A 25,951-nucleotide genomic window follows, 5' to 3' on the forward strand; every position below is an offset into this window, starting at 1 on the left:
GAATAGTGGTAGTGTTAGCAGTAAAAAATAAATAATTTAAAAATAGAGTAAAACCAGAGCAAAATTATCTTTAACAAATTTGTGGTATAAAAAAGAAAAGATTGCATTAAGTATAAAATTTGACTAAGTCGTTCTTGAAAAAAAAATTTTAATTTTAATTTATTTTAACAAACAAAATGAACTACTGATCCTCAATCACATAATTTAAGGTTTTTGGGGGGTTGGGGGAGCACTGTTCTCTGGGGCAGATTTCTCTCCCTTGGGATTAGAACAGCATACAAGATACAGCCATTTTTGAATAGGAAGCTTCACCCAATGCCTTCACTGGTGCTCTATCTTTATCAGCACATACACAATATTCTGTCAGGTTTGCCCTCCTAAAACCATATATCTTTATTCAGATATTCTTTTGTTGCCCAAAACATGTAGCATAAAGTCAAACAGATTTATGAAGTCATTATGTAATTATTATTTTTTGACCCGTAAGAAAAGTAGAAAAGCACAAAGGCAAAGAACAATAAATGCTTAATGCCTTACTTTCTATCTCTTCTCTTGAAGAGAAATAGGGTACTTTACCGTTGCCCGGTTTTATTTATTATATACCACATAATTGCAGAAAACCCTGGCTCATGTTTGTCAATAATAACTGCTATTAAACTTTGAATGCAAGTGAATTTTCCTGTTAGGAGAAAAACTAGAAGTATTTAGCCATCATTAAAAAAAAGGACTGTAACAATTTTTAACAAGTTGACATCTTTTTTTTTGTTATATGAAGAAGATGTGAGATAGTCTTAGATATTAATAGTTAATAAAATGTAGTGCCTGTATGTTTAGGAATACTCCCATTATCACATATATCCCATAACTTAAAAACATCAAGTGTTAACTAAATCAAAATAACTAACAATGGAGGATTCATATTATAAATTTAAAATTTCAAAACAAACATAGCCCTATAGAAATCAAATAGTAAAACCTGTAAAGTAGAGGGGTATGCCTTTCCAGATTCATTATACCTTTGTTACTATAGTTTATCTGATTTGCACTTTAAAAAATTGAGGACTGTATTAGTACCTTCCTCATCTGTATGTCAGCACATCACATACATGCATTTAAAACAAATGGAGGCGGGACTTCCAGATTCACAGAATGAGGACCTATGTAAATCAATCTATCCATAAAAGTAACAAAAATACTAGCAAAAATTGTAAAGGTCAACTTTTTTTATAGCAGTCAAAATTGACCAAAGTCTTGTAACAATCGGTAAGTATTTATTTAAAAAAATTAGAACTGCTGAATCTTTATGAGAACAACACAGTCTTCAGTATTGTAACTTGACCTACTCCCATTCCCTTCTCTTCAGTTTTACAGTAGTCTGAGAACCAGCAGCCTCAAAACAATGATAGCTGTGAAAACTACCAGCCTTGTTGTTGTGGAAAGGGAAGATTGGGTTTACAGTTCCACAAACAGTGCTAGTCTCAAAGCATCATCACTATTGACCTATCTCCCAGCTCTATCAGAAGCCCTATTTGCAGAGTATGTCATTATTTGACAAATCTCCATGCTTACTCCATGGGAAAAGCCCTGTTTCCCAGGTGTTCATCATAAACAATCAGCAACAATTGTTTAATATCACAACTTCATGAGGCTGCAATATCAGTGAGGAAAACAAGAACCTGGACAAAATCTTTAAAAAAACACATAAGAATTTAGAGACTATGATATGGGGCATAGGATGTCAATGGGACTTTTGAAAGTGTTGATATGGATTTAGAAAACCCTACACATCTGCAGAACCATTTGTATGCATGCCCAGGAGAGACCTGAGAGAGCTACAGTTTCTCATTTTATTCATGTTGAGGCCCTGAACATGCAGGAAGTGAGTGGTAAGGCACAGTTGTAAACTGTCTACATGGTAAACACTTTCCCAGCACACACTTATTGGAAGAAGGGGGAAGATAATTCACTGAAAAATAGCAAAAACAATACAGCAACAGTAATAAATGCCAGAGAAGGGAGTAGGCAGGCAGGAATCTCTTTTATAAAATTTGTACATGATTTTTTTAAAATGTCCAATTTTCAACCAAAATGTATATGATACACAAACTAACAGGAAAGTGAAGCCCCTATATAGGGGGAAAACATAAATCTGCTACATAAGCAGTTGATGTAACAATTCTTGAGAGAGACAGATGTTGGGACTACTGAAAAAAGAGCTTAAATCAACTGTTATCAACATATTGGAAGAACTAAAGAAAAACATGTGTAGATAATGAATGGATAGTATGATAATGAAGTCTTACCATATTAAAAAATATCAATAAAGAGATGGAAATTATACTAATGGACTAAATATAAACCCTGGGGTTAAAAAGTGTAATAAATGAAAATTCATTAGTGAGGTATAGTAGCAGGGTATAGTAGCAGAATATAGTAGCAGAAGAAAAAAATCAGTGAACTCAAAAATAAATAATAGAGAATATTCTGTCTGAGGAACAGAAAGAAGAAAATGAAGAAATAATTGTGGAAAACTTCCCAAATTTGATGAAAAACATTAATATAAAAATCTAAAAACCTCTACAGACTTCAAGTAGGATAAACTCAAGAAAGTACACACCTAATCACTTTGTAGTCAAAGGTAAAGAGAGAAACTGGTAAGAGAAAAAAAAAATGACTTATCACATAAAAGGGCTCCTCAATGTGAGTCATGGCTGAGTTCTCATCAGAAATCATGCAGTCTGGAAGGTAATAAAATGAGACATTCAGGGTGTTAAAAGAGAAAAATGTTAATCATGAATCTTATATTCCACCAAATTAACTTTCCAAATTAAAAACAGAATTCCTTGCTAGCATACCACTCCAAAAGAAACACTAAGGACATTGTTCAGGCTCAAATAAGAGGAAATTAGATAACAGATTCAACCACAGGAAGAAATAAAAGCACCAGTAAAGGTAACTAATTTGGTAAATATAAGAAATAGTGTAAATGTATTTTGGTAATATTTTCTCCTCTTATATAATTTGAAAGACAACTACATAGCAATTATTTTAAAAATGTGTTGATGGGCATATAATGTCTAAAGGTCTCATTAGCATGACAATAATAGCACAAAGAAAGGGTAAATCCAGCAGTGTTAGAACAAATCTTTGTATATTATCTAAATTACATTAGTATTAATCTAAGCTAGATTATTTTCAATTAGAATGCTAAATGTAACCTGAAGGCAACCATCAATGCAAAAAAATATACATACACAAATACAAAATAAACAATGGGGAAATTTAAATGGTACACTAGCCAGGTGCAGTGGCATGTGCATGTAGTCCCAGCTATTCAAGAAGCTGAGTCAGGAGTACCACTTGAATCCAGCCTAGGCAACACAGCAAGACCCACTATCAAAATAAATGAATTTATATATATATATACAAAGTTATATATATATATATAACTTACATATAATTAAAATAATATACTAGAATATATGTATTTAGCATAAAAGAGCAGTGACAGAGAAAGTAACAAAGGTGAGACATATAGAAATAGTACCAAAATGACAGAGATAAATCCTACTTTATCACTAATTACATTAAATATAAATGGATAAAACCCTACAATCAAAGATAAAAATTGGAAGAATGGATAAATGTATGACATGGCTATGTGCTGTCTACAAGTAAGACACTTTGGATCCAAAGATACAAATAGATTGAAAGTAAAAAGATGGCAAGAGATACATCATGCATACAGAAACTTAAAGGGAGCTGGGGTCTATAATATTAGACAAAAAGATTTCAAAACAAGTATAATAAATATTAGATTAGAAATAAATACAGGACAGAGAAACAATAGACTTTATCTTAAAGTCTATCAGGAATTATAATATATACTTCTTCGATGAAAGGAATAAATTCCTATAAATATAAAAACAACTGAAAATTATTCAAAAAATAGAAAATCTGAACATACATACAATAAGTAAAGATATTAAATTAGGACTCTTAAAATTTCCCACAAAGAAAACCCAAGGGCAAGATGCCTTCACTGATAAAATCTACCAGACATTTAAGAATAGTTAATATCAATCATTTGAAAACTTTTCCAAAAAAGTAGAATGCAAAATCTTGCAGGATTCAATAACAATGTACAAAAATCGTTGTACTTATCGACATTCATTATAAACAATCTGAATCTAAAAGAAGACAATTTGATTTACAGTGCAATCCAAAATAGTAAAATACATACGGAATCTAACGGTAAAGGACAGTATGACTTGAACACTGAAAACTAAAATACATTATTGAAAGCAATTAAGTGAATACAAGATTTCTTCTTAGAGTAATAAATATGTTCTAAAATTGGAATGTGTTTGATGGGTGCACAACTGTGAATACGCTCAAAAACATTAGATTGCATATTTCAAGTGGGTAAATTTTATGGTATGTAAATTAGATCTCCATAAAGCTGTTAAAAATTTTAAAAAGCTGCTAAGATTGTATTATATTTGTGTTTTTAAATTTGCATCTTATCCATAACACTGTATATTGCCCAGTGATGTGAATTCCGTCCCACCGTTAGTTGAATCCCCAGTTAATACCCAGTTTTTGGTTTATTGATACAGACAACTAAACATTTACTCAATACATAAACAAAAATGTCATGTTTTCAAATTATAAATCTGAATTAGGGCAAAAGATTGTCTTTTTAACTTTTTAACTCCTGTAGAATCATTACCTGGAATAATACTGCTCCATCATGACCACTCAACATGTAATTATTGGATAAACCATTAATATACAGACAGACAAACAGATAACCTACTCATTTTGCTGGGCAATATGCTATGATGATAATTTTGAAGGCTCCAGAATAGGACCAAACTTTTTCTGTCTCTGGAACTATCTGATGCTGTGCTTTAGTAATTTGAGATTTACAATTTGTATTTGACATACAGCTTCATTTCATGTTTTAAATTTGTTTGTCAAAGAATGCTCTAATAAATCTAAAACTTTTATACAAAATTCTCTTCTGTATAGTTCACAGTATAAATTACGCATAAGATGATAAATTTTTTCAAGACAGTCTTATCCAGTTCTACCACTATTATCTACTACAAGGTCATCTCTCAAAATATATCAATCAAAAAATTCATGTTTGGGATGCTTACCAAATTCCTTCCCCAAATAAAATTCTTCTGTTTCCTCCCCAAAATAAAGTCTCATTGCTGTGAGAGAAAATAAGGAAACATAATCCCCAGATATTTTAGAAATCTTAGAATGGACACTCTCATTCTGCCTTTATTCAGTTTCTGTTTTAATTCCTGAACATATGCATATTGCTTAGTATGGCACATCCGCTTAACAGTATATTTTCTTAATATTCCATCAGGTAGAGTTATTTTTTCAGAAGGAGACCCTTCTCAAGTGGGTCTTGTTGGCATTTTCCTGTTCTTATGAATCCCTGCATGGCTATTGATCCCTTCTTAAGAAAATCTATAACAACCATACACACACACACACACACACACACACAAGATAACTTGTTAAAAAATATATACACACGTTAAGATTATATTGCAAATGAGTAAAGGAACAGCTAACAAAATTCCTGCTCAAAGGAGGATTTATCCTATTGCAGGGGCTAGGACTTCTTCAACCTGTACACATTCCCATTAGCAAAGCGGGGTTTTATTTTCTCTGATAACATCTTCAGGTGCGTGTGTGCGTGTCCTGGGGGTGTATTCCAGTGGCCTGCCTGCTGCTGGTCACAGCGGATCCTGAGTCTTTGGCTGCTCTTTTGGTTCCCCGCTATCAGCTTGAATTTTTTGAGAGCAGGGTTCCAGGAGCTGCAGAAAAGGCCAAAGAGGGCTGACCTAGATGAAACATCATCAGTCATAATAAATACCAGATAGAAACAATTTTCACGTTGTTAGATCATCAAAAGTGAAACAGAGAAAGCTGAGGGCTCACCTGTAACCTTTAACTGTAAATAAGAAAATTACTATATTCTATCAAAATGTGTGTTCTTGTTCCGTTGTCTGGACTGACTCTGTCTGCCCAAGTACACCCTTAGTCCAGGTAATGGCTCTATCATGAATGGTGCCTTTCATATATCTAACATAGAAAAAGCTCATTTGGCTTCAAGCACTGTAATACAAATGTTCTAATTTAATGCGTGAGTGGTTTTGATTCGGCCAGTTATTATTCATATTGTTGGTTATGGCTATGGCCTCAATGAGTCTTTTGAATCAGTACCTTAGTTATAATACCTCAGGTTTTCATTTCAGTTTGTATAGCTACTCTTTTCATTCTATTTCCAATAAATATATCTTAACCTTTGTATCTCTTAATTCTGATTGATTCGTATTTTGTCGTTTGAGGTCATCGCTAAAACAGTATCAGGCATCCACCTGGCTCTCCAACTTGCAGCGATGGTACCTTTCCTTCTTGCACTTAGTTCTCTTGCCAAGAGAGACCACTCCTGGTGCCCATTAAAGTGAAGCATTTCCCTGTCTCTGGACTTTAATTCACCTGTTACATTGAGTGATCAGGTCTCTCCTGATTGCATCAGTCTGATAATCTTTTCAAATTCAGTTCTAAATTTAACTTTAACACAGACCTTCGCTTCTTTATTTCATCAGTTGCAAGCAAACTCTTGTTTCTGACTCTGTATCCCTGGCGTATGTTTTGGACTCTCTGGCATGGCAGGTCGTATGTTTCTTTCCCCACTACAGTGTTGTTTATGTGCTTGGTTTATACCTGCTCCTGTCCTTGAAGGTAACAGCCTTGTCGACTCTTTTATCTCACAGGATGACAGTTGAGACTTGTTGAATATAGTAAGTGTTTCACTAATATGTGACATATGAATAAATGAATCAAAGAATTAAAATGAATATGTTATAATGGCAAGATACATATGACTAGTCCTTAACTTGGGTGACTTGGGACAAATTGTGAATATATCCATTAAATAGTAATTCCTCCTCTTATAAAATAAGGGGGATGGATAGTATTACCTCTTCACTCCACCTCTAATGTTGTGTAATCTGTCCAGTGGGGAGTGAAGGAGAAGTAGTATAGGGAAAATAAGCTTGTTCGGTCAAATGCTTTGCCTTTCAAAAGAGCATGTGTCTTGGTAATATCATTCTGATGGAGTGAGTCAGGAGAACCAGCTTTGCCCTCAAACTGCAGGAGCTGGTACTCTGGGTTTCCAGTCTTCTCCCAGCATGGTATAGTAAAATGCATAACCTAGAGAATGTAATTGTTTTTTTCTATGCCATTTTCAACCTGTTCCATCGTGAAAAAGTTACTTAATCTCTCTGTACCTCATTTCATAAATGGTGAAAGTAAGATAATAATACCAATGAATAGATTTTTTAAAAGGATAGCTAAATTCATGAGCATGAGAGTGTTATAGTGTTTACAAACACAAAGCATCTGGAGCCACACTCCCTGCATGAAGATCAAATTCCTGTGTGACCTTGGGAAAGTTATTTAACCTCTCTGAGTCTGAGTTTGTTTCTGTGAACAACGGACAATATCACACCTATGTGATAAAATGTTTCCAAGGACTAAAAGGCTTAATAATTAATTGAAAGACTCAGAACACATGATTACTTTCAGTAAGTGTTAATTATGTTCATTAAGTGCTCAATCATTACTTTATTTCACTTATCAGTGTCAAATGGGTGGTAGTTTTTGCCCCTCCATTCAAGGATTATAGAATATGAATCAAGAAAACCCAAATGTTCTTGTACTTCATTGCTATCCTCTATAGCATCTTGTTTATTGTACATTAAAATGCCTTCTGGTTCCCTGGTTGTGGTCCTCTTTCTCCTGACAACCCAGACTCCTTTGCTGTCTCTGATCCATTTAATAGTTTGATTTCACATTGTCTGTCCTAGACAATTCTGTTCCCTTCTCCTGTCATACACTAAGTTTTCTTTCTTGACCTTCAAGATTTTCTTGAAGCCAACAGTACATTCTAGTTCAGTTTCCAAATCTTACCATGTTTGTCCTGCCTTATTTACCTATATTTTCTTTTGTTGAATTACAGACCCAGCAACCAGGATTTCATGTCCTTTAAGCTGCAAAAGACATCTGGAAAAAATGCTGTGAATTATGAAATTTATATTTGAAAAATATTTAAGACCTGAAGGCAGCACAAATGCTGTCATAATTATTCAAATCCTGCCTAACATATATGCAATCACGAGGCTAAATGATGAGGAAAATACGTGGTATTAAAACAAACGCAGAAGTAGAGCAACCTTTATATGGTGAATATGAGAATCAAACCGAAATTAAAAAATGTAACTAATACTTCTGTAGTATCAAATGTGTACCTGAAGAAATGGAAATCATATTTGAACCCAAATCTTTCTTAAAATTTTTTATTGATAGATATCTCATATCTGTACATATTTGGGGGATACTGACGCATGTATACAATGTGTAAGGATGAAATCAGAGTAATTGGGAGGTGAACCCAAACCTGGAAGTGAGTATCGCATATGACAGGTGACCACACATTTCACAGTCACAACACTGAGAGCTGTAGCTGATTGTTGAGCTGCTATGCCACACTTGTGCTTTCCATATGTTGTTTTAGACTTCGTCAATGTAGCTACTAATATTGCCATTATAGAGAGTAATTTAAATGAAGTGAGGCACCCTCATTTCATTCAGTTGGGTCTCATCAACTAAGCATGCCCAGCATGGCCTTCCATGTCTACTCTAATAGCATCTGCTGTCACTGTCTCCATTTCTTCTCCATCATCTTTCTTCATTCCACTTGTTACTGCTTGGCACTGCAATATATCTGCACATGTGCATTTACTGTCAATGTCCCCTCTAATACTTAAGTATCATGAGGGTAAGTGCTTTGTCTGTTTGGCTTATCATTGGAATGCCAAACCACAGAACAGTGCCTACCATGCAGTAGAGGTCCCAAAAATATTTGTGTAATAAAAAAATAAAAAATATGAAATCAAATACTTTACCTTACCCAAGAATACACAATTAATAAGAAGAAAAAGCAGGACTTAGACCAAGCTCTGCATTATGTAAAGGGCATTTCCCTCCCCTGTGCCCATGTCACTGCTTGTATTTCCAACAGTGTTTTCCATCAATAACCTTGACCTCAGAGTGGCCTCACATTTTATTCTATCCAGCCCTCCAGGCCACCTCCAATTCAAAAACAAAAACAAGAGTAAGGTCTAATCTATCTCCATGGCCAAGGGTATTATCTAAGACACTGTAAAGAGGATGCAGCAGGAGAGGCACTTTTTAACAGAAAATGTGATTGATGTATCCCTAACTTACTAATTGCATTTTATAGAGAGAGTTTACACACACCGCTTTTCACAGAGCTCTGAGGAAAAAGAGAAGAGAAGGGAAGAACATTAAAAAGAAGAGTATGCCATTCATGTTGACTAATGAAGGCATCTCTATCTTCTGTGACCACCTTTTCATGTGTTCCTTTTTAAACTGCAATCAATGAAAAGGACAGACATTCTCGGTATTAATGGACATTTGATTAGGCAGAAGTATGCCTTCCCCATGCTAATGATCAGTAATGCTCCTCTGTGTGTGAATTTCATTGCCCTGAGAAAAATACGCCTTTCATTTGCATGATTTAAAAACCCCTCCCAATCATCTAACATTAATTCAGCTAAATATTTTTAACTCAAAAGACCGTTGAATACAATAGTGCATGTCTTTTCCCAAAATTGCTTTGAATTTTCAATTGTGATACCTTGAAAACTGGGATCTTTATAAACTTTGATGATGACATTGACTTTAACAGCAAAAGGATTTCTACCCCCATCTCATCGCTTTCTATTCTGAGCCTATTCTCAAGATTGCTCACACCTAAGCCCAGTTGGAACCCAGGTGCCGTTTCTGTTACTTAACTAGCAGCTGTGTCTTTTGAATCATTGCCCCTCCGTTGAAGATGGGACAATTTAAATACGTTTTTCAATAAAAAGGATATGTCTAGCAGCTGTATAGGAGCTGATCTCATCCCTTCTCTTTTATCTCATATAACACTCACCACAGACTAACATAATGGTCCTCATCCATGAGAATTTGTAATTCATGCTAACCAAAGAACAGGAAAATTCAATGAAAGAAACAATCCTTTAAAATGTTATTTATTTCCCTTCTTTCACATATGAAACACTGAAATTCCATGGCTAGTTGTTATAAAATAAGGCATAGGAAATGAAGTAAAACAGTTCTTAAATTTGAAAAAAATACATTGTCCCACAAAACAAAATAGGTAAGGATATAAACTGTTAGTAACCTTCTGTTTATTCTTCACAGTGAAATTTTAGAGAAAAATAGAATCTTGCACACGTTGCAGATTGGTACTCTTTTTTTCTGAATTAACTTCAAATACTTTAATATGTTCAGGTTCAAACTCAGAGAAGGGAATGTAGTCCTTCTGTTAGAAACTGAACTCTGTGTTTTCAGTAAGTGGTAAATTCTTGCTTCTTTAATAATCGCTCTCTGGAAAGCTAAGATCAGAAAAACTGAATATTTGCTCTATTTTTATGTTTATTATGCAAGGTTATCATTTTCTTTTTGAAGTTTGCATCTTATCCCTTGAATTTGCTGTGTCTGTGAGTTCATTGTAAGAGATGGATCTATAACTGTGTACATTTATTAATGTATTCAGTATGTTCTTTTGTCCTATGCTGGATAATGTTGAACACACAAGGGTGAGTAGCTTACAATCATACAGGGAATGATTACATAAATAATACAAATAACACAAGACATCATGATGTTTGGATCAAGTAGAAGTCCAGATTTATGGCTATGGAATTCCAAGGATAAACTGACTAATTCTCTCTTGGAGATGTTGAAAAGATTTCCAGGAGGAAAGAAGTGTTGGTTGAGCCTTCCTTTGCTGGGCTGAAGCAGGCCTTGTAGAGGAGGGTGAGCATTATAGAAGAGCTGTGCTAGGCTCTGAGTTGGAGAAGTGTGAAGAACATTGATAGAGGAATACGCACTAGTACTCCTTGTAGCTGTGGAATGGAATGATCATCAGAGATTAGTGGCAGAGAGTTTATAATGGGAATCTGGGATTGGATCATGGAGAACCATGTAATTTAGGACAGCCTCTCAAAATTATAAATATGTGAAGAACTTAGATCGCATGACAAACAAAAATTATTTTGAGAGCAAATGATAACATGATTATTTTATTTTTATCTTAAACCCACCATTTATTTGGTACTACATAACAATGCTAACACAGAGCACTTATCATGTACAAAGAATTCCATATATATGATTCTATTTAATTCTTACAATAATCTTGTGTGCTAGATAGTGTCATTGCTATTTTAAAGAGAAGAAATTAAGACCCAGGGAATAAAAGTTCTTCCCTAAGATCACAAGTCTTATGGTGGCAAAGCCAGTATAAGACCTGGGCTGGCTAGCATAACGCTTACCTCTAACTATGCTAGGACCCGTAGTAGAAAGGCCTGTGAGTCAGGTATTTTCAACAAAAGAAGTTGCACCTTTAGAAATAGTTCATTTAAATGAGATAAACAAGGAAGGTAGGACAAATAGAAAATGTTTAATTATTACATGCATCTTACTACTAACTTTAGAGACTTCTTTCCCCAAGACCTTTGCATCAAAGGGACATCATTGAATGACTTCCCAGAGGTTCAGAAGAGACAACATCAATGACAAAGAACCAGTGGGAATACTACACAAACAGTCTTCATTTTATGGATTATCTAAATGACACCTACGCAAAGAAAAAAAGTGTTTTCATAGAAGGATAGTTTTTTTCACTTCCACAAATATTTTTACGCATAGCAGCTATTTTTATACATATCAAGCAAACAGAGGATAAAATCCTTCTTTTGGGCTAAAAAGCATTAAATGCTTTGCTCAGAACTCACTGGTAAATAATCGTCTGGGAATGATTTCTGGGAAAAGCTACATTTCATGGAAGCTGCAATTATGAATTCAACAAAGTTATGTGGGGTGGAGGTGGAAACACCTCCTCTTACAGTCTGGGCTCCACTTTACCTGCTCTGAGTCTAATGCTACCCCTTGGCTATGCTCTCATTTCTTTGCTTTCTTTTTTTTTTTTTTTTAACTTTTACTTTGTAAACATTGCATCTTTTAAAACGCTAGGAATCCAAAAACTAACACAGCATTCAAAGTGAAATTAAATCAGTGGTTTATATAGCATAATGTCATAATATTTTCCATACTATTTTCCCTTGCCTTATTAATATAACCATCAGTCTATTAGCTTTAACTGCTCTGAAGACTGAGCAGATGTCTTCAATGAATACTCCAGCCATAATTACCCCTTATTTTTTCCCTGAGAAGTTCAGCTAATTCAGATCTTACCAATGTATATGAAAAGTTTAAATGATTTCTCCCCAAATGCATTACCTTTTTCTTATCTACATTAAATTCCATCTGTCATTATGTTGCACAGTCTCACACTTTGATTAGATCCTTCTGGAGTTTTTAACAATCCTTGCTAGTTTTTCACTAACCTAAATAATCTCATGGCATTTTATAGAAGAACTTTTTAACAGTTATGACTTTTTGCCAGCCTTGCCTTTGTAGGGATTTGCTGTTAGTATTGTGTATGCATACAAACGTGATAAGTGTGATGGTTCAGCAATGAAAAAACACAGACACTTAAAAATAAAAACATACAATAGAAACAAAATCAAGTCTGGAAGCCTTTTACTGCCTTTTTGTGCAGTGTTAACATATATGTGTTTCTGAAATGATACTGATTAATTGCCACTAGAAGAAATAGGAGAATTCATTGACAGTTGTATTTTCCACCAAATATTGCATCTGAACATCCTATTATCTATGATTTCCCAATCAATGGAAATAATTTTAATTGAAAAAAAGTTCTCTTGACCTTCATTCTTCAAAGATGTTTTAAATAAAATTATATGTCATTATATTATTTTCCACCAAATGGAATCACCTGTCTGATTTTCAAAGCACAAATTCGTTCTGAGACTATTAAGAACTCCTAAGTAAGCTTTTCCAGGAACAAGGGTAATTGTTTGCTTACAGTTTCTTCTAGCCAAAGGTAGAAGTAGAAAGTTATCTACTTGATTTAGTTTCAACTTAAGGATTACTTTTCCTCTTCCCCAACAAGGATCATCAAATCCAAACCAAGTTCTTGAATTTGGAAAGGACTAAAGGTCGTTGTTTTAACCTTCAACTCAATGGAGGCATCTCTTCTATTCATTCATTTACTCAAGAAATAGTAAATGAGTACCAAATCTCTGTTAGGACTGGGAATATCACCATGAACAAAACAGACATGGTCAGTGACCTTTGGAATCATTCTAGACTAGTGACCATATCACTGGGCTGGAATCCTCCCACTCCTAGGGAATAGTTAAATATAATGTATATGGGGATAATTATCTCAGGCATTATGTTAAGTAATTTGCCTATATTACCTAGTTTATCATTTATTAATTTTCTACACAGGTACTCACTCTCCTTTTAAGGATGAAGAAATTGAAATTTAGAAAGACTAATGGTCATGCCCAATGTAATGCAGTCAGCAAATGAATGAACTAAAACTGAAATTCAGGTATATCTCATTCCAAACCCCTTACTTCTGTTCCCTGTGGATCCTAAAAATTGCTAGAATTCTACCTTACGTTAATCTCCAATCACATTCTTGGAAAATTTGATCTATAGCTTATGGCTGTATCATATGAAATGTAAAAATTTTTTTGTTTCATATAGAAATGTCTTAAACCATTGAAGACAGTTATCAAGTTCATTGTATTTTTCTCCCTCAAAACTTAACTTCCACACAAACCAGTAGTTACAGATCTCTTAGAATTCTATTTTGTGGATTTACATTTTTTTTTTTACTATTCTTTTTTTTTTTTTGAGACAGAGCCTCATTCTGATGCCTAGGCTGGTGTGCAATAGTATGATCTCACCTCACTGCAACCTCCCACTCCCAGGTTCAAGTGATTCTCCTTCCTCAGTCTCAGCAAGTAGCTGGGATTACAGCCATGTGCCACCACACCTGGCTAATTTTTGTATTTTTAGTAGAGACGAGGTTTCTCCATGTAGGCCAGGCTGGTCTCAAACTCCTGACCTCAGGTGATCCACCTGCCTTGGCCTCCCAAAGTGCTGGAATTACAGGCATGAGCCACCATGCCCAGCATTTTTGCTATTCTTTGTACAATGAAACCTAGAGATATGTATACACTTAGTAGTTTATTATCTCATTTGAGGTGCACAAAACCATGGAGTTACGTATTAATCTTTCATTGAAGAAACCAGGCCTTGGTGAAATTCAGCTTAGTCAGGCAACACAGCAAGTAAGGGGCAGACAAGGATGGCAAACCAGTTCTTCTGGAGTCTGCCAGATCAACTGTAAAATTAATCATTTCTTATTGATTTAAATTACCATTGTTTATTGATCGGTATTTAAACATTAAACAAAATTAAAATGATTTACAATAAAAATGAGTATTTACTTTATTTGAAAACATGCAACTCACCTGTAGTTTTGTTTATAGGCATTCTATCCTCCTTTGAGAATACTCCTCGGTTGCCTAACGTCTCAAATCCAAAGGAGTACAAGAATATTCTGTTTTCACATAAAGCCAAGTTCAAATGCAAGCTTGGCACACCTTTGGGAGCAATATACTCAAAGTTGCCTCATGGGGAGAGAGGACGAGAGGGAAGTACAGAGAATACAGCCTTGGGATAAAACAAGAAGAGGGAGAGGTGATGTCAATGGCATCACAAGGTTTGAGAGCTTTACATACACACACAAAGGAGATACTGTTCCTAGAGAACACGGCCCTACTGACACCCAGGGTGTGTGTGCCCGTGCAGGAGAGTGTGTATGTGCTCCTTCTACAAGAGTTGGGTACATTTTGTTAATCTTCAGGCACTGCTCTGTGCTGTGTAGAAGGAGGATACAACTAGCATAAGGCCCTCTTCTTTAAATAATTCACATCTCTATTAGGCTCACATATATAATAATGTATGTGTACATGTACATAAATATGCATAAATATATATATTCACACCTATTTAATTATTTATGTTTGGGTAAGTAAGGTCATTCCTGGAACAAATCTTTCTTCTCATGTTCTGGGAAACAGCTTTACCCACCCTGTAGCACCTGGCGTCTCCAGAGCACCAATCACAATAATGACCATGATTCGTTGCATCGCAGAAATGCTTCAAGTCACAGACGTACACTTGGAAGGAGTTGGTACAAGAGCGTGCTTTTATGAGATTTTTTTTTCAGGGTCTTCTCACAGCAAGCACTTCAGACAAGCAAATTATTTTGATTGATATTCCTTGTTGCTATTATAACGTGCAGGTCATTATAACCTTTAAGAAATCTACGTGGGAGCTCAGGTAGACCAAACAATAAATAAAGCCTTTCGTTCAATGCTAGGATTAGCGTCTACCCTATCCAGGCTTTAAGTGTGAAATAAGGAAAACCCATTGAGAAAAGAGATCTCCTTGCACCTTGACATCTTCCCATGGCTCCAGTAATGAGCTGGAGAATGAACTTTCAATATTTGTGCCACCATTAACCCTTCTGAAGATCAGAAGAGGAAGCCTGCAGTCTAACAGGACTGTTGTCATCAACTGGTGCGTGCAACTTCTGCATATCTTAATAAAAATATATCTAAAATTTAAATTGCATTATGGTTAATGAAATTTTAAAAAGCAGTTGGTTGGTTACCGAGGGATGTGTTCGCTTTTGTTTTCTGAAAGTGCTAGCTTTTCTGGAAGGTTTTCTTAAGTATCTGTGGTATTTGCATGTTTGTGAACCTTGGTGGGGTCAGTGACTTCTCTTGCATGCTTCTCCTTGGTAGCTTTTCATTTTTATCTAGGCCTGGTCACAAATCTGTTACTGAAAAAAATCACTTAGATACTTTGCTAAGATGAGTATAACACATTCCCCAAAGTGTTTCTCAAGACATGCTTAAACGAGCCCCTGCCTACCTACTGTATCTTGCTGCAGAATATGACAGAGATTGTTTACAATACCTTCCTAGAAGCCAACTCATAACATTTTAATTTAATGGGATACATACTCATGTTTCAATTAAAAGCAAAATTATTATGTTCCTTAGTTTGTGTGATTTTTTTGATAGAATAGTACATTTATATGGTAATTTTCCAAAGATCAACTTTATTTATCGGTAAGAAGCTATTCCAAGATTGTTGTATATTTTCTTTGCTTCTGAAATGTTATCACACTTAATTGCCTGATCTTATTTGGGTTGCAATCATAGTCATTAATTAGTAGGAAGGTGAGGGACAGCATCATATCTAACTATCTGTTATGGCTGCTTTAATGAGGAAAATACCTGCCATCATTTTAAAGGCATCTTGTATACTTTACAAATACAGCTTGCTGTAGCATTCTCATTTAGGCTGTGAACATCAAAGGAAATTGATGTCAGGTGTGAACAGAAGCTGTTGAATATATCTGCAGAGGAAACTGAGTGGTGTGTCTGGATAGGAGAGATGAAGGGCAGCTTATAACATTAACAAAACTACAGGTAATTAGTGTAAACTTTTGATGGCTGGTATGACTCAAGAATAAAAAATATTATTTATATCTTTATCCTGTAACACTGCAAAGTTCAACATATGTTCGTTGTTTTCATTTCTACCTCTATAAGAAGACAGAAAATAAAATTGAATAATGAAAATTCATTTTTTCATCATATATCTTTATATATTATAGAGAAAACATGGTTTAGAATCAAAAGAAAACTGTTTTATAATTATAATCAAAATAGCAATTTAGAAGTTTTAAGTACCTTCCTTGCTTCCTGGTATATTATTGAATTCAAAGAAACAAATGGAAAAGTGAATGATTGACTACTAAAATAAATGGCTTTGATAAGTGTTTCTTTTAGCACAAAAAATAAATATTTTTAATTTGTAATATTTTTGAATGGATTTTTTATAAACTAAACTTAGATATAGTGCATGTGTAATGCAGTGTGCTAAAATAATATTTACATTCCAAAAAGGGTGTTACAATACATTATACCACAAAAAGCTTCCTTAAGTAATGTCAAACTGTAGACATACCTGGTAGACTGTAGCAGTTCCCAAGAATTGTATGTGACACTTCCTACCCCCATTAGTAAAATCATCATTTCTGGACTGATCATTGACAACAACATAATTGATAATAGCAAGGTGCTTTCCTTGGCTTTGAAAGGGTAGATTTCAATTCCTAACCCATCTCTTTAATGTTCTGTTTTTCCTTATACCTCACCTTGCTTCCACAAAGGCACTGCTGAGGAGAGCAGATGTTCTCCAGAAATCAGCTTCTGCTTAATATTCAGCCAAAAGGGGGGTTCCTCTGTGCTTGATACTACAATTTTTCTCTACTGTGAATAAATGATTTTAGTCATCATGCTTATGATATATGACTACTGTTTACTTACACATACTGGTCACTTATTTGTAGATTTGGTTGATTAGATCCAGTTTTCTCAGTGATTATTGATTGCATTCAGAACAGCTTCTGTTTCCCTATGAACAGATCAATAGAACTGACAAGCCTCAGTTTCACTTAAGATTATTGCAATTCCATGTACTAAACCCTTCAACACTTACTTATAGGATTATCCAACTTACCTATTTCACTATCCTTTTGTGGAATAATATTTTTGGTGTCCATCTTCCTAATATCTCTATATTTTATAATTGTGTAAGATAATTCTCACAACTTCATATGATCCAAAGTAGTCTAAGTCTGCACTGCTTGATATAGCAAATAGCCTCTACACACATGTAGCGACTTAAATTAGTTAAAATTAAATTTATTTAAGAATTAGTTCATCAGTTGCACAAGCCACATTTCAAGTGCTCAGTGGAAGTACATTTTACAGAACATTCCCATCATTTCAGGAAGCTCTTTTGGACAGTTTAGTCATGGTTTATGTGTTACAGTCCTACATCATCTTGCTAAGACAGCTACTTCAATCACAAATAACTTGCTAAGACATAAAACTTGCCAAAGTAGGAGATTCAGCCCACTTACCTACATAACGCTCTGGTGACTTTGAAGTATAACACTTTGAGAGAAGCAGCCGTTTTTATTTTTTTCCTTTTCATTTTTATAAAATGAGATAAGATCTTTCAAATGAGAAATGCTTCATCTAGCCTGAAGTAATAATTAAGTATAGATATATATTTTCAGTTAGCAGGACATTTTATACAAGACCTGGTCTATACCAACTTCAGAAGAAGATCAAATTCTCCAACTTAGATTTGTTTCTGTTAGCCTGAGTTCTTTGTAGCTCTCTGGCAACTGCCTACTGGGTTTCCAATTGTGGCTTTACCACGTCCTATTTGTGTAATGGGATAATTATTTAATTTCTTTATCCTAGTTGTAAAATGGGAATAAACATATATGTAGCTCTTAGGGTTGTTGTGAGGGTTTAATTGGTTAATATATAGAGAGAAGTTTAGGGCAGTGGATATAGTATCCTATTATTGTATATTCATTATTATTTGTATTGAATAGTTTGATGATCTGCTTCTACACCTAATTACCTGATCACACCATATTTCAAACAAATATTAAGTAAAGATTATAAGTTAATTCATCATTATAGTGCACACGGAGCAATCGATATACTTTGTGTGGGAGCCTTCATACATCTGTCCTCAGCCCAGTGTACCTGCAGCTATGACAGTATCCTGGTGCCAACGTTCTATGGAAAGGGTGGCCAGATGCATAGTGGTCATGTTCCATGGACTGAGATAACCTGGCTAAATTCAAGCTCTCTTATTTAATGGCTTTTTATTATAAGATAAATATTTACTCTAAGGCTTAGATACTTTTTCTATTAAGAAGATCAAATTCATGCTTATCTCTATGGATTCTGATTGTGGAAATTCAATATGTATTTAACACAATACTGTGGCACATTGTAATCGCTCAATTTGCTTTATTATATTTTTAAATCTCAGGTCAGACTCTAAGAGAGTTCAGACTGGAGATCCTTTATCCATTCATTTATTAATTTAATGCATGTTTATTGATATCCCTATTTCAATGCTCATATATCACAAGGAAGAAACTCAATATTGGAGATTCATCAAGGAACAAGAGAGTCAAGCTTCTTCTCTTAGCTCCTATTTCACATCAAGGGGAGGGAGGAATAGATTTTGAAAAACCAGATAATGGTAGTTGCTATGCAGAAAATTTAAATGAAATAATATGATAGCTATGTCTAAGAACCTACCTTAAATTGGAAAGTAAATAATGCCCTCTCTGAGGCGGTGACACTAAAGTTAAAGTGTGAATGACAAAAGGCCACATAAAGTTCCTTTTGTATTCTCACAGCCACCGATTTATTTCATTGGTAGCGCTTCCATTCTCTATTTGCATGTTGTTTAAACATAGAAAGGAGTTTGAAAAATATAATCTCTATTTAGAATGGAGGCCTGAGTAATCTCCTTAAACTAACATAATCATCTTGATTGTAACTTTGATATTCCGAGGACAATACAAAGGCCAGCTTTAAAAGAAAAAATAGGAAAACTCCCTGAATTTTACTCATTTATAAGACCCAATTAATAGGCCAACTTCTTGCCCTATCACTCTAGTATTACTAGAGACCCAAAGAAGTTCCTAGTTGCCAAGCCCAATGTTGGAGCCCTAATCCTATGCAGCATTCCTTCTGCATTTTACACTGTCAATCCTTCTTTGCTTAAAGTTCTCCACCATCTTGATTTCTGTCACACCTAATGTCTCAGTCTGTTTTGCATTGCTATAAAGGAATACCTGAGGCTGGGTAATTTATGAAGGAAAGAGGCTTATTTGGCTCACAGTTCTGCAGGCTGTACAAGAAGCATGGCACCAGCATCTGCATCTGGTAAGAAACTCAGGAAGATTCCAATTATGGCAGAAGGTGAAGGGAGAGCAGGCGTGTCACGTGGTGGAAGAAGGAGGAAGAGAGAGGAGAGGGAGGTGCTAGGCTCTTTTTTAACAATCTGTTCTTTTGTGAACTAGTCAAGCGAGGCCTAACTCACTATGGCAAAGCCATTCACAAAAGATCCTTCCCTGTAACTTGAACATCTTCCATGAGGCCCTACCTCCAACATTGGAGATCAAATTTCAAAATGAGATTTGGAGTAGACAAATATCCAAACTATATCACCTCACTCTGTTTTCCCACCCTTCTCAATGCCTCTTTCTCTTCCTAAGTGATCTCATCAATCTTCATAGTTCTACTCACTGTCGGTAGGCTGATAACTCCCAAATCCATAATCTCAGCCCCAGATACCTCCCTGAGTTTCAGAATCCTCTCCTCTGGATTCTCCATAGCTCCACCTGAATATCCCACAAACACAACTGCTTCTCTACACCAAGCTCAACTCCTCTTCGCCTCCCATTCCCCAGCATGCTCACCTTCCACAGTCCTCTCTCAGAGAATGGCAGTGTCATACCCCCAGTCTCACAAATTAGATTGTTCCTCTTTCTGGTGCCATGTGTGCAATGTAAACCCAAATAAACTAAATTAAGTAGACCTGGTGAGTAATAGCATTGTTACACAGTATTCAAATGTTATAGGTAAATGTGTTTCAGAGGTATGTCTGAATATGTTTACCATCGCAGCTGTACAGAGTACATTAGAGGACCAGTCCAGGGCAGAAAGGTCAACACTGACTTTTCTCATTAAATATGTTGCTTCTTTTGCATTTAGTTTGACAGTAGAAAATTTCATAACAATTCTTGGTAAGCTCTGATAGTTTATAGTTATTACTCTACCTGCAGTTTTTTCTCATGGAAAACCTGTAGAATTGGGGAGGGAAACATAACTTATTTAAGCCTATGAAAAAAGAAAAAAAAATGTGAGTACAAATATGGAAAATATAAAAGATGAAATGTGTTGGGACAATGTGTCCTGGAGAACAGATGGCTGCTGGGGGGAGGGAGGTGGTTAAATAACTGTCCTCAAAGAAAAGGAGAGTCTATAACAGGAAGTTTCTATATAAATCTTCCCAGAATGCTAAGGAAGAGAAATTTAAACTAGATGTTGAACTGACTTTATTTGTTTCTTTTCCATTTTCAGAACTCAGTGCTTTTGGATAACTGGACATTTCCTATACTGCAATTTCTTAGGTTCATTCATCTGGGAATAAAATCGAACGTTTATAATATGCTTCTAAACAGCTTACCCCTCTTAAGATAAATAGTCTCAATGTTTGTAAAACTTATTTTCCCTATACTTCACCCATTTCACAATTCCCCATTGTCTTTACATTTTTTCCCTCTCAATTAAGAAATGAGACTGTATAATTCTCATTTTGATCTTCACCAATAAAATATCTCCTTATGTTGTCTGTATATAATCCAGAGTTGACTGATAATTGTATCAAGCCCACCACTACAGAAATATTCCAAAGGACCCAAATGTTCAACCCTGTTAATTACAATGAAAATCTAAATCCCATCTTGGAAAGTCAGCCAGATTGACAGAAAATAATAGTTCATTAACTATCAACCAAACACATTTTAAATGTTTCAAAATGAATTTTAAATGTTCATCATTCTGGACATGGAGGGGGGTTCTGAAGAAAGCTGGAGTAGGACCCCTCGGCAGTGTATAACATTTTCGCTATGAAGTTAAACAATAGAAGAGACCTCCCAATGTCTTTTCATGTGTGCATTGCTGCTACTTGCGTGAATGTGCAGTAGTTAAGCAATCTAAACCACTGACTGACCCAGAGAGAAAGCTATTGCATTCTAGGGATGTCCTTGAAATGTCTTCACCATTATCCAGCCAGTTTTCTTTATCTCCACAAGAGCTAATGTCAGCACAACTCTGTATATCTCTTTATTCAGAATGCTCTCTGCAAACAGAAAAGGTGGATCTGAAATGTATATGCACAAATAACCCATGCAAAAACGCAGTGGCATCCTAATGTCCTGGGGTAAATGCCTTTAGGCCAAAAATGAGGGAGCCAGAGGAGAAGAAATGAGGTGGTTAACATGAGTCTGGGTGAGAGTGAAGGAAAAGGAAAATTAGAAGAGAGATGATTCTTTTTTAAGGTCAAAAATACAATTGACGTGAAGATGCTCTACCGAGGAGATCACACTGACCAAATTTGTGTCATGTAATGTCAATAGCCATCACAGCTGTGATAAGATTAAGAGTGCCTCTGTGATTGGTAGCTTGTGTCTCTGGAGTTCCAGCACTAGAATTTTCAGGTTCCACTGCAGGAAACAGCCCTGAAATCACTTCTTGAGGAAGCCCCTTTTGAAAGATGTACTTAGGGACTTTAATTAGTTTCTGAAATTTGTGACAACCTTTGGAAAGATAAAAAAACATGACTTAACTACGAATTCAGGGAGGTGATGTGGGACAGAGTGCTGCCGATCTTGCTGGCAGCCACAAGACCCTCTTCGCTAAACAGTCAAATGTAACTGAATTTCAACAAAGGCAGTGCCTGAAATCAGGGTGGGGAGAATGGCTTTCCCCCACAGCATGGTGCACAGAGAGCAGGTTTTCTTCTTAGAAAGGGAAATGCTTTACACTGACTGTCGTCGTGTCTCCTCGTGTCTTTTTCTACAGATAGGAACACACACACACCATACACACACACACTCACATACACACACGTGCGATTTATTTTAATAACCTAGGAAGGCATTTCTTTCTGAAGGAAGGTGAAATGACCAAAGGAGTTCTGGGATTGTAGCCATTTTACATGTATTGATTTATTGATCCTTATTGTCTTATTAAATTATAAATCCAATTTAGAAGAATTACGTGAAAACAGAAGTTGCTCTGCTGCATGTGTTGGGTGATAAAGGTCTTTATCCTTTAGAATAGGACATAAGCAATGATAATCAGGAGAACCTGAACCATAATTCAAGTTGAAAAACTATAAGAGGAAAAAGAAATGCAAATCTGTTTCCAATCAGGTAAAATATAGAGAAGATTCACTTTCCATAAATACGAGTAAGATTTGTTTTCACCAAAAATGAGGACTAGAGAGAAAAATTGTGCTTCAAAGCTTATCATACATTTGTCATTAAGTCCTAGTCTTATTGTTTTCAAGCTTTTCGCCTACATTTTAGACTAACCCTGCTTATTCCTGTGAATCAAGTAGCGATCTCCTGCAGCGTGGAAGAAAAAATAAGACATGGGTAATGTGAAAATCTGGATCAATATACTAGTTCTTGGCAATTATCCTGCAAATTCTGCCAGGTAATAAAAGTGAGTAGGGCACCCATAACCCAGAGGTTTCTTTGTTTAGGAAAATAAAACCAAGGAACTTCATAGACCCCCAAATGGGAATTCTATATCTTGACAAGTAAAATTTGAGATGGAAATTATCTACTGCACCACACTTATGGAAATTACTATACTCACTCTATTATCTGCAATAGGGTTGTACAAGGTAGCACCTTCTAACTGAAATATTAAACAGAGACTTTCCATCGCTGTCATATTTTGCTTAATTTTTATCCTTATAGCAGAGCTAATAGTTACAACAAAAAGGAAGCATGAAAGTTTTACTATCACTGCGTCTGCTAGGACTTTTTATTGGGTTTAGTGACGCAATTTTAAATGAAACACGCTGCTTTGGGATTAACACTTCTAGTAAAGTAAAGGAAAATCTACAGATACTTAAAAATCAAATCAAAATTATTGACAAGCTCAGGGAAAATGCCAGATTCAGCCCTGAGTAGCTACAATCCCTCTTTAATAAATTCCAGTCTTCTTTATGGAATTGGTTAACCCCTTTATTAAGCCTTCTCTTGCTTATATGTCTTTCATTGATATTTGGACCCTGTGTACACAATACTATAACTCGAATTGTTCCTTCTCATCTAGAAGCAGTCAAACTCCAAATGCTGCTGTCAGCTGAACCACACATGGACACGCCATTCTTCTGAGGACCCTTAGATCGACCCTACGAGGAGTCCTAGCTGCTGTTCCCCATTTGATGCCCCCTTTCAGCAGGAAGTAGCCAGAAGGAGTCGTCCCTAAAACCCCCTAACAGCAGTTAGCGTGGCATCTCTACAGGGGGAATGTTGTGGGAGTTATTAAGAAATTATTTTAGGTAGATAGAGAGGAAAAAGGGGTCCTTGGGAAGTTTTTGTTTTTTAAAGCATCTCCGGAAAAGTTTCTTGTAAAGACCCGGCTCTTAGAGCCAGGCCAGCAACCTTTGATATGCAAATGCAAAAATGCCTGCCATTAGAAACTGGGTCTACCCAAACAGGACGATTCCGGAGATTTTCTTGCCCTTTCCCTACATGTTCCTGGCAACGTGTCCGCCCCCATGTATCCCCACGTGTGTAGAACATCATGGTGCCCTGCATTTGTATATTAAAAGGCTAGGGTGGGGGGACCAGCTTTTTTGAGGGCGATGTGAATGACATGCCTAGTCAAACCAGTCCTCTGAGCCCTATGCAAATTAGACACCGCTTCCTCCAACCTTTGTATGTATACCTAGTTGGTATCTGTGGCAGGTGGGGTCTCTTCTGTCGGCTTTGGAGCCCCCCTCTCTCTGTCTCTGTACAGGGGAGCTTGTTCCTTTTCCCTTCCTTCTTGCCCCTTCTTGCCTATTAAACTCTCCACTCCTTAAACCACCCCCCCAAAAAAATACTAGTAAGATTTAATTTGCATGCAATTTATTCAATCAGCCATTCACTCTACAGATAGTTTTTAAGGACATGCTTCTATTTGAGGTCGTGATGCTGGAAATCTGGAAAGGAGACAGTGATGCACTGAGTGTTCCCTGCAGCCTCAATGCCACACATGTTATTTCATTTGATCCTCACAGTTTATTCATGTCTTGTTATCCTTGCTCTGTAGAAAACTGGAGAGAAACTGAACTTACCCAAAGGTTAGGGAGCTGTGAAGTGGTCACAGCAGAATTTGAAGCTAGGTCTGTCTGATATCCAAGCAGCACAATTTCTCCTTATAATTTACTGACTCATCTCCACCCAAGATGAAAGAGGGTTCCAAAGTACAGTGAATCAGACAGAAAGCATAAAAAGTTATGAACACCATTATTCTTAGAGGAAAGTCAAGCAGCCGCATGTTCATTCTAAATCTATCAATTTGACTATAGCTGGTTCCCTTAGACTCTATTAGTCTCCATATGTGAAAAGTATTTTTCCTTCTCCTGAACATATTGCTTTGCTTTATTTACTTATTTATTTATTTAACCACTTACTTTTTAACTTAACTGCCTTATTTCCAAAGAAATGTGACACAATTGTAATGTTCATGCATGTATTTATATGCATATTTGTAAGTATGTATGTTATATACGTATGTATACATCCTTTGACAACCTTATAATATTCAGTAAATGTCAAATAATTGATTCCATAAAAAATACACACAACATATCTAAACTTCTGAGATTATAAGACAAAATGAAAGTATAACCATTATCTGTATAGCCCTTGAAACTTTGGTAGAACATAGGTCATTATCATAATATTTCTGTTACAATTACTGAGAAAATCAGTCTGTTAACAAGATGATCATTTTCTTTCTTAAAGGTATTCACTTTCCTATCAAAATCCCCAAGAAAAGAAAAAATTCAGTTGTCCTTAGAGAACACAAGCAAAATGCTTGCCACAGAAGCACAGAGGCCACAAGGTTAGAAAGCGGAGCTAATGACACAAAAGTAAAAATGTAATGTCCATACAAGGCTGTTGCTTCTCTAAGAAAAACAGATACCCCACTTACTGGTCTCAAACTGGACATGTGTCTAAATTCCTGGCTTGCCTTTTATAGGTAAGAGTCATTTGCTTACAGTAAGATCAAGAAGGTTTGCTGAATGCACAAGCCTATAGGCACTACAACAAAAATACTTCAAGGCATATAGACAACTGAAAACAGGTCAATACAGTGGTTTTAAAGCATTTAAAAAAATT

At 35.6% G+C, this 25,951-nt stretch overlaps 1 long non-coding RNA gene across 2 annotated transcripts in view; it reads left to right on the forward strand.

Moving 5' to 3' along the window:
• LOC129531738 (uncharacterized) overlaps positions 1-8,249 on the forward strand; it is a 51,927-nt gene extending 43,678 nt beyond the window's left edge. For both annotated transcript variants that reach the window (XR_008677123.2, XR_008677122.2), the window contains exon 4: positions 8,054-8,249. This is a non-coding gene — a long non-coding RNA (uncharacterized lncRNA). The remainder of the gene's footprint in view (positions 1-8,053) is intronic.
• The last annotated feature ends 17,702 nt before the right edge of the window (positions 8,250-25,951 follow it).

This window comes from Gorilla gorilla, chromosome 12 (genome assembly GCF_029281585.2).
Source record: "Gorilla gorilla gorilla isolate KB3781 chromosome 12, NHGRI_mGorGor1-v2.1_pri, whole genome shotgun sequence".
NCBI lineage: Eukaryota > Metazoa > Chordata > Mammalia > Primates > Hominidae > Gorilla > Gorilla gorilla.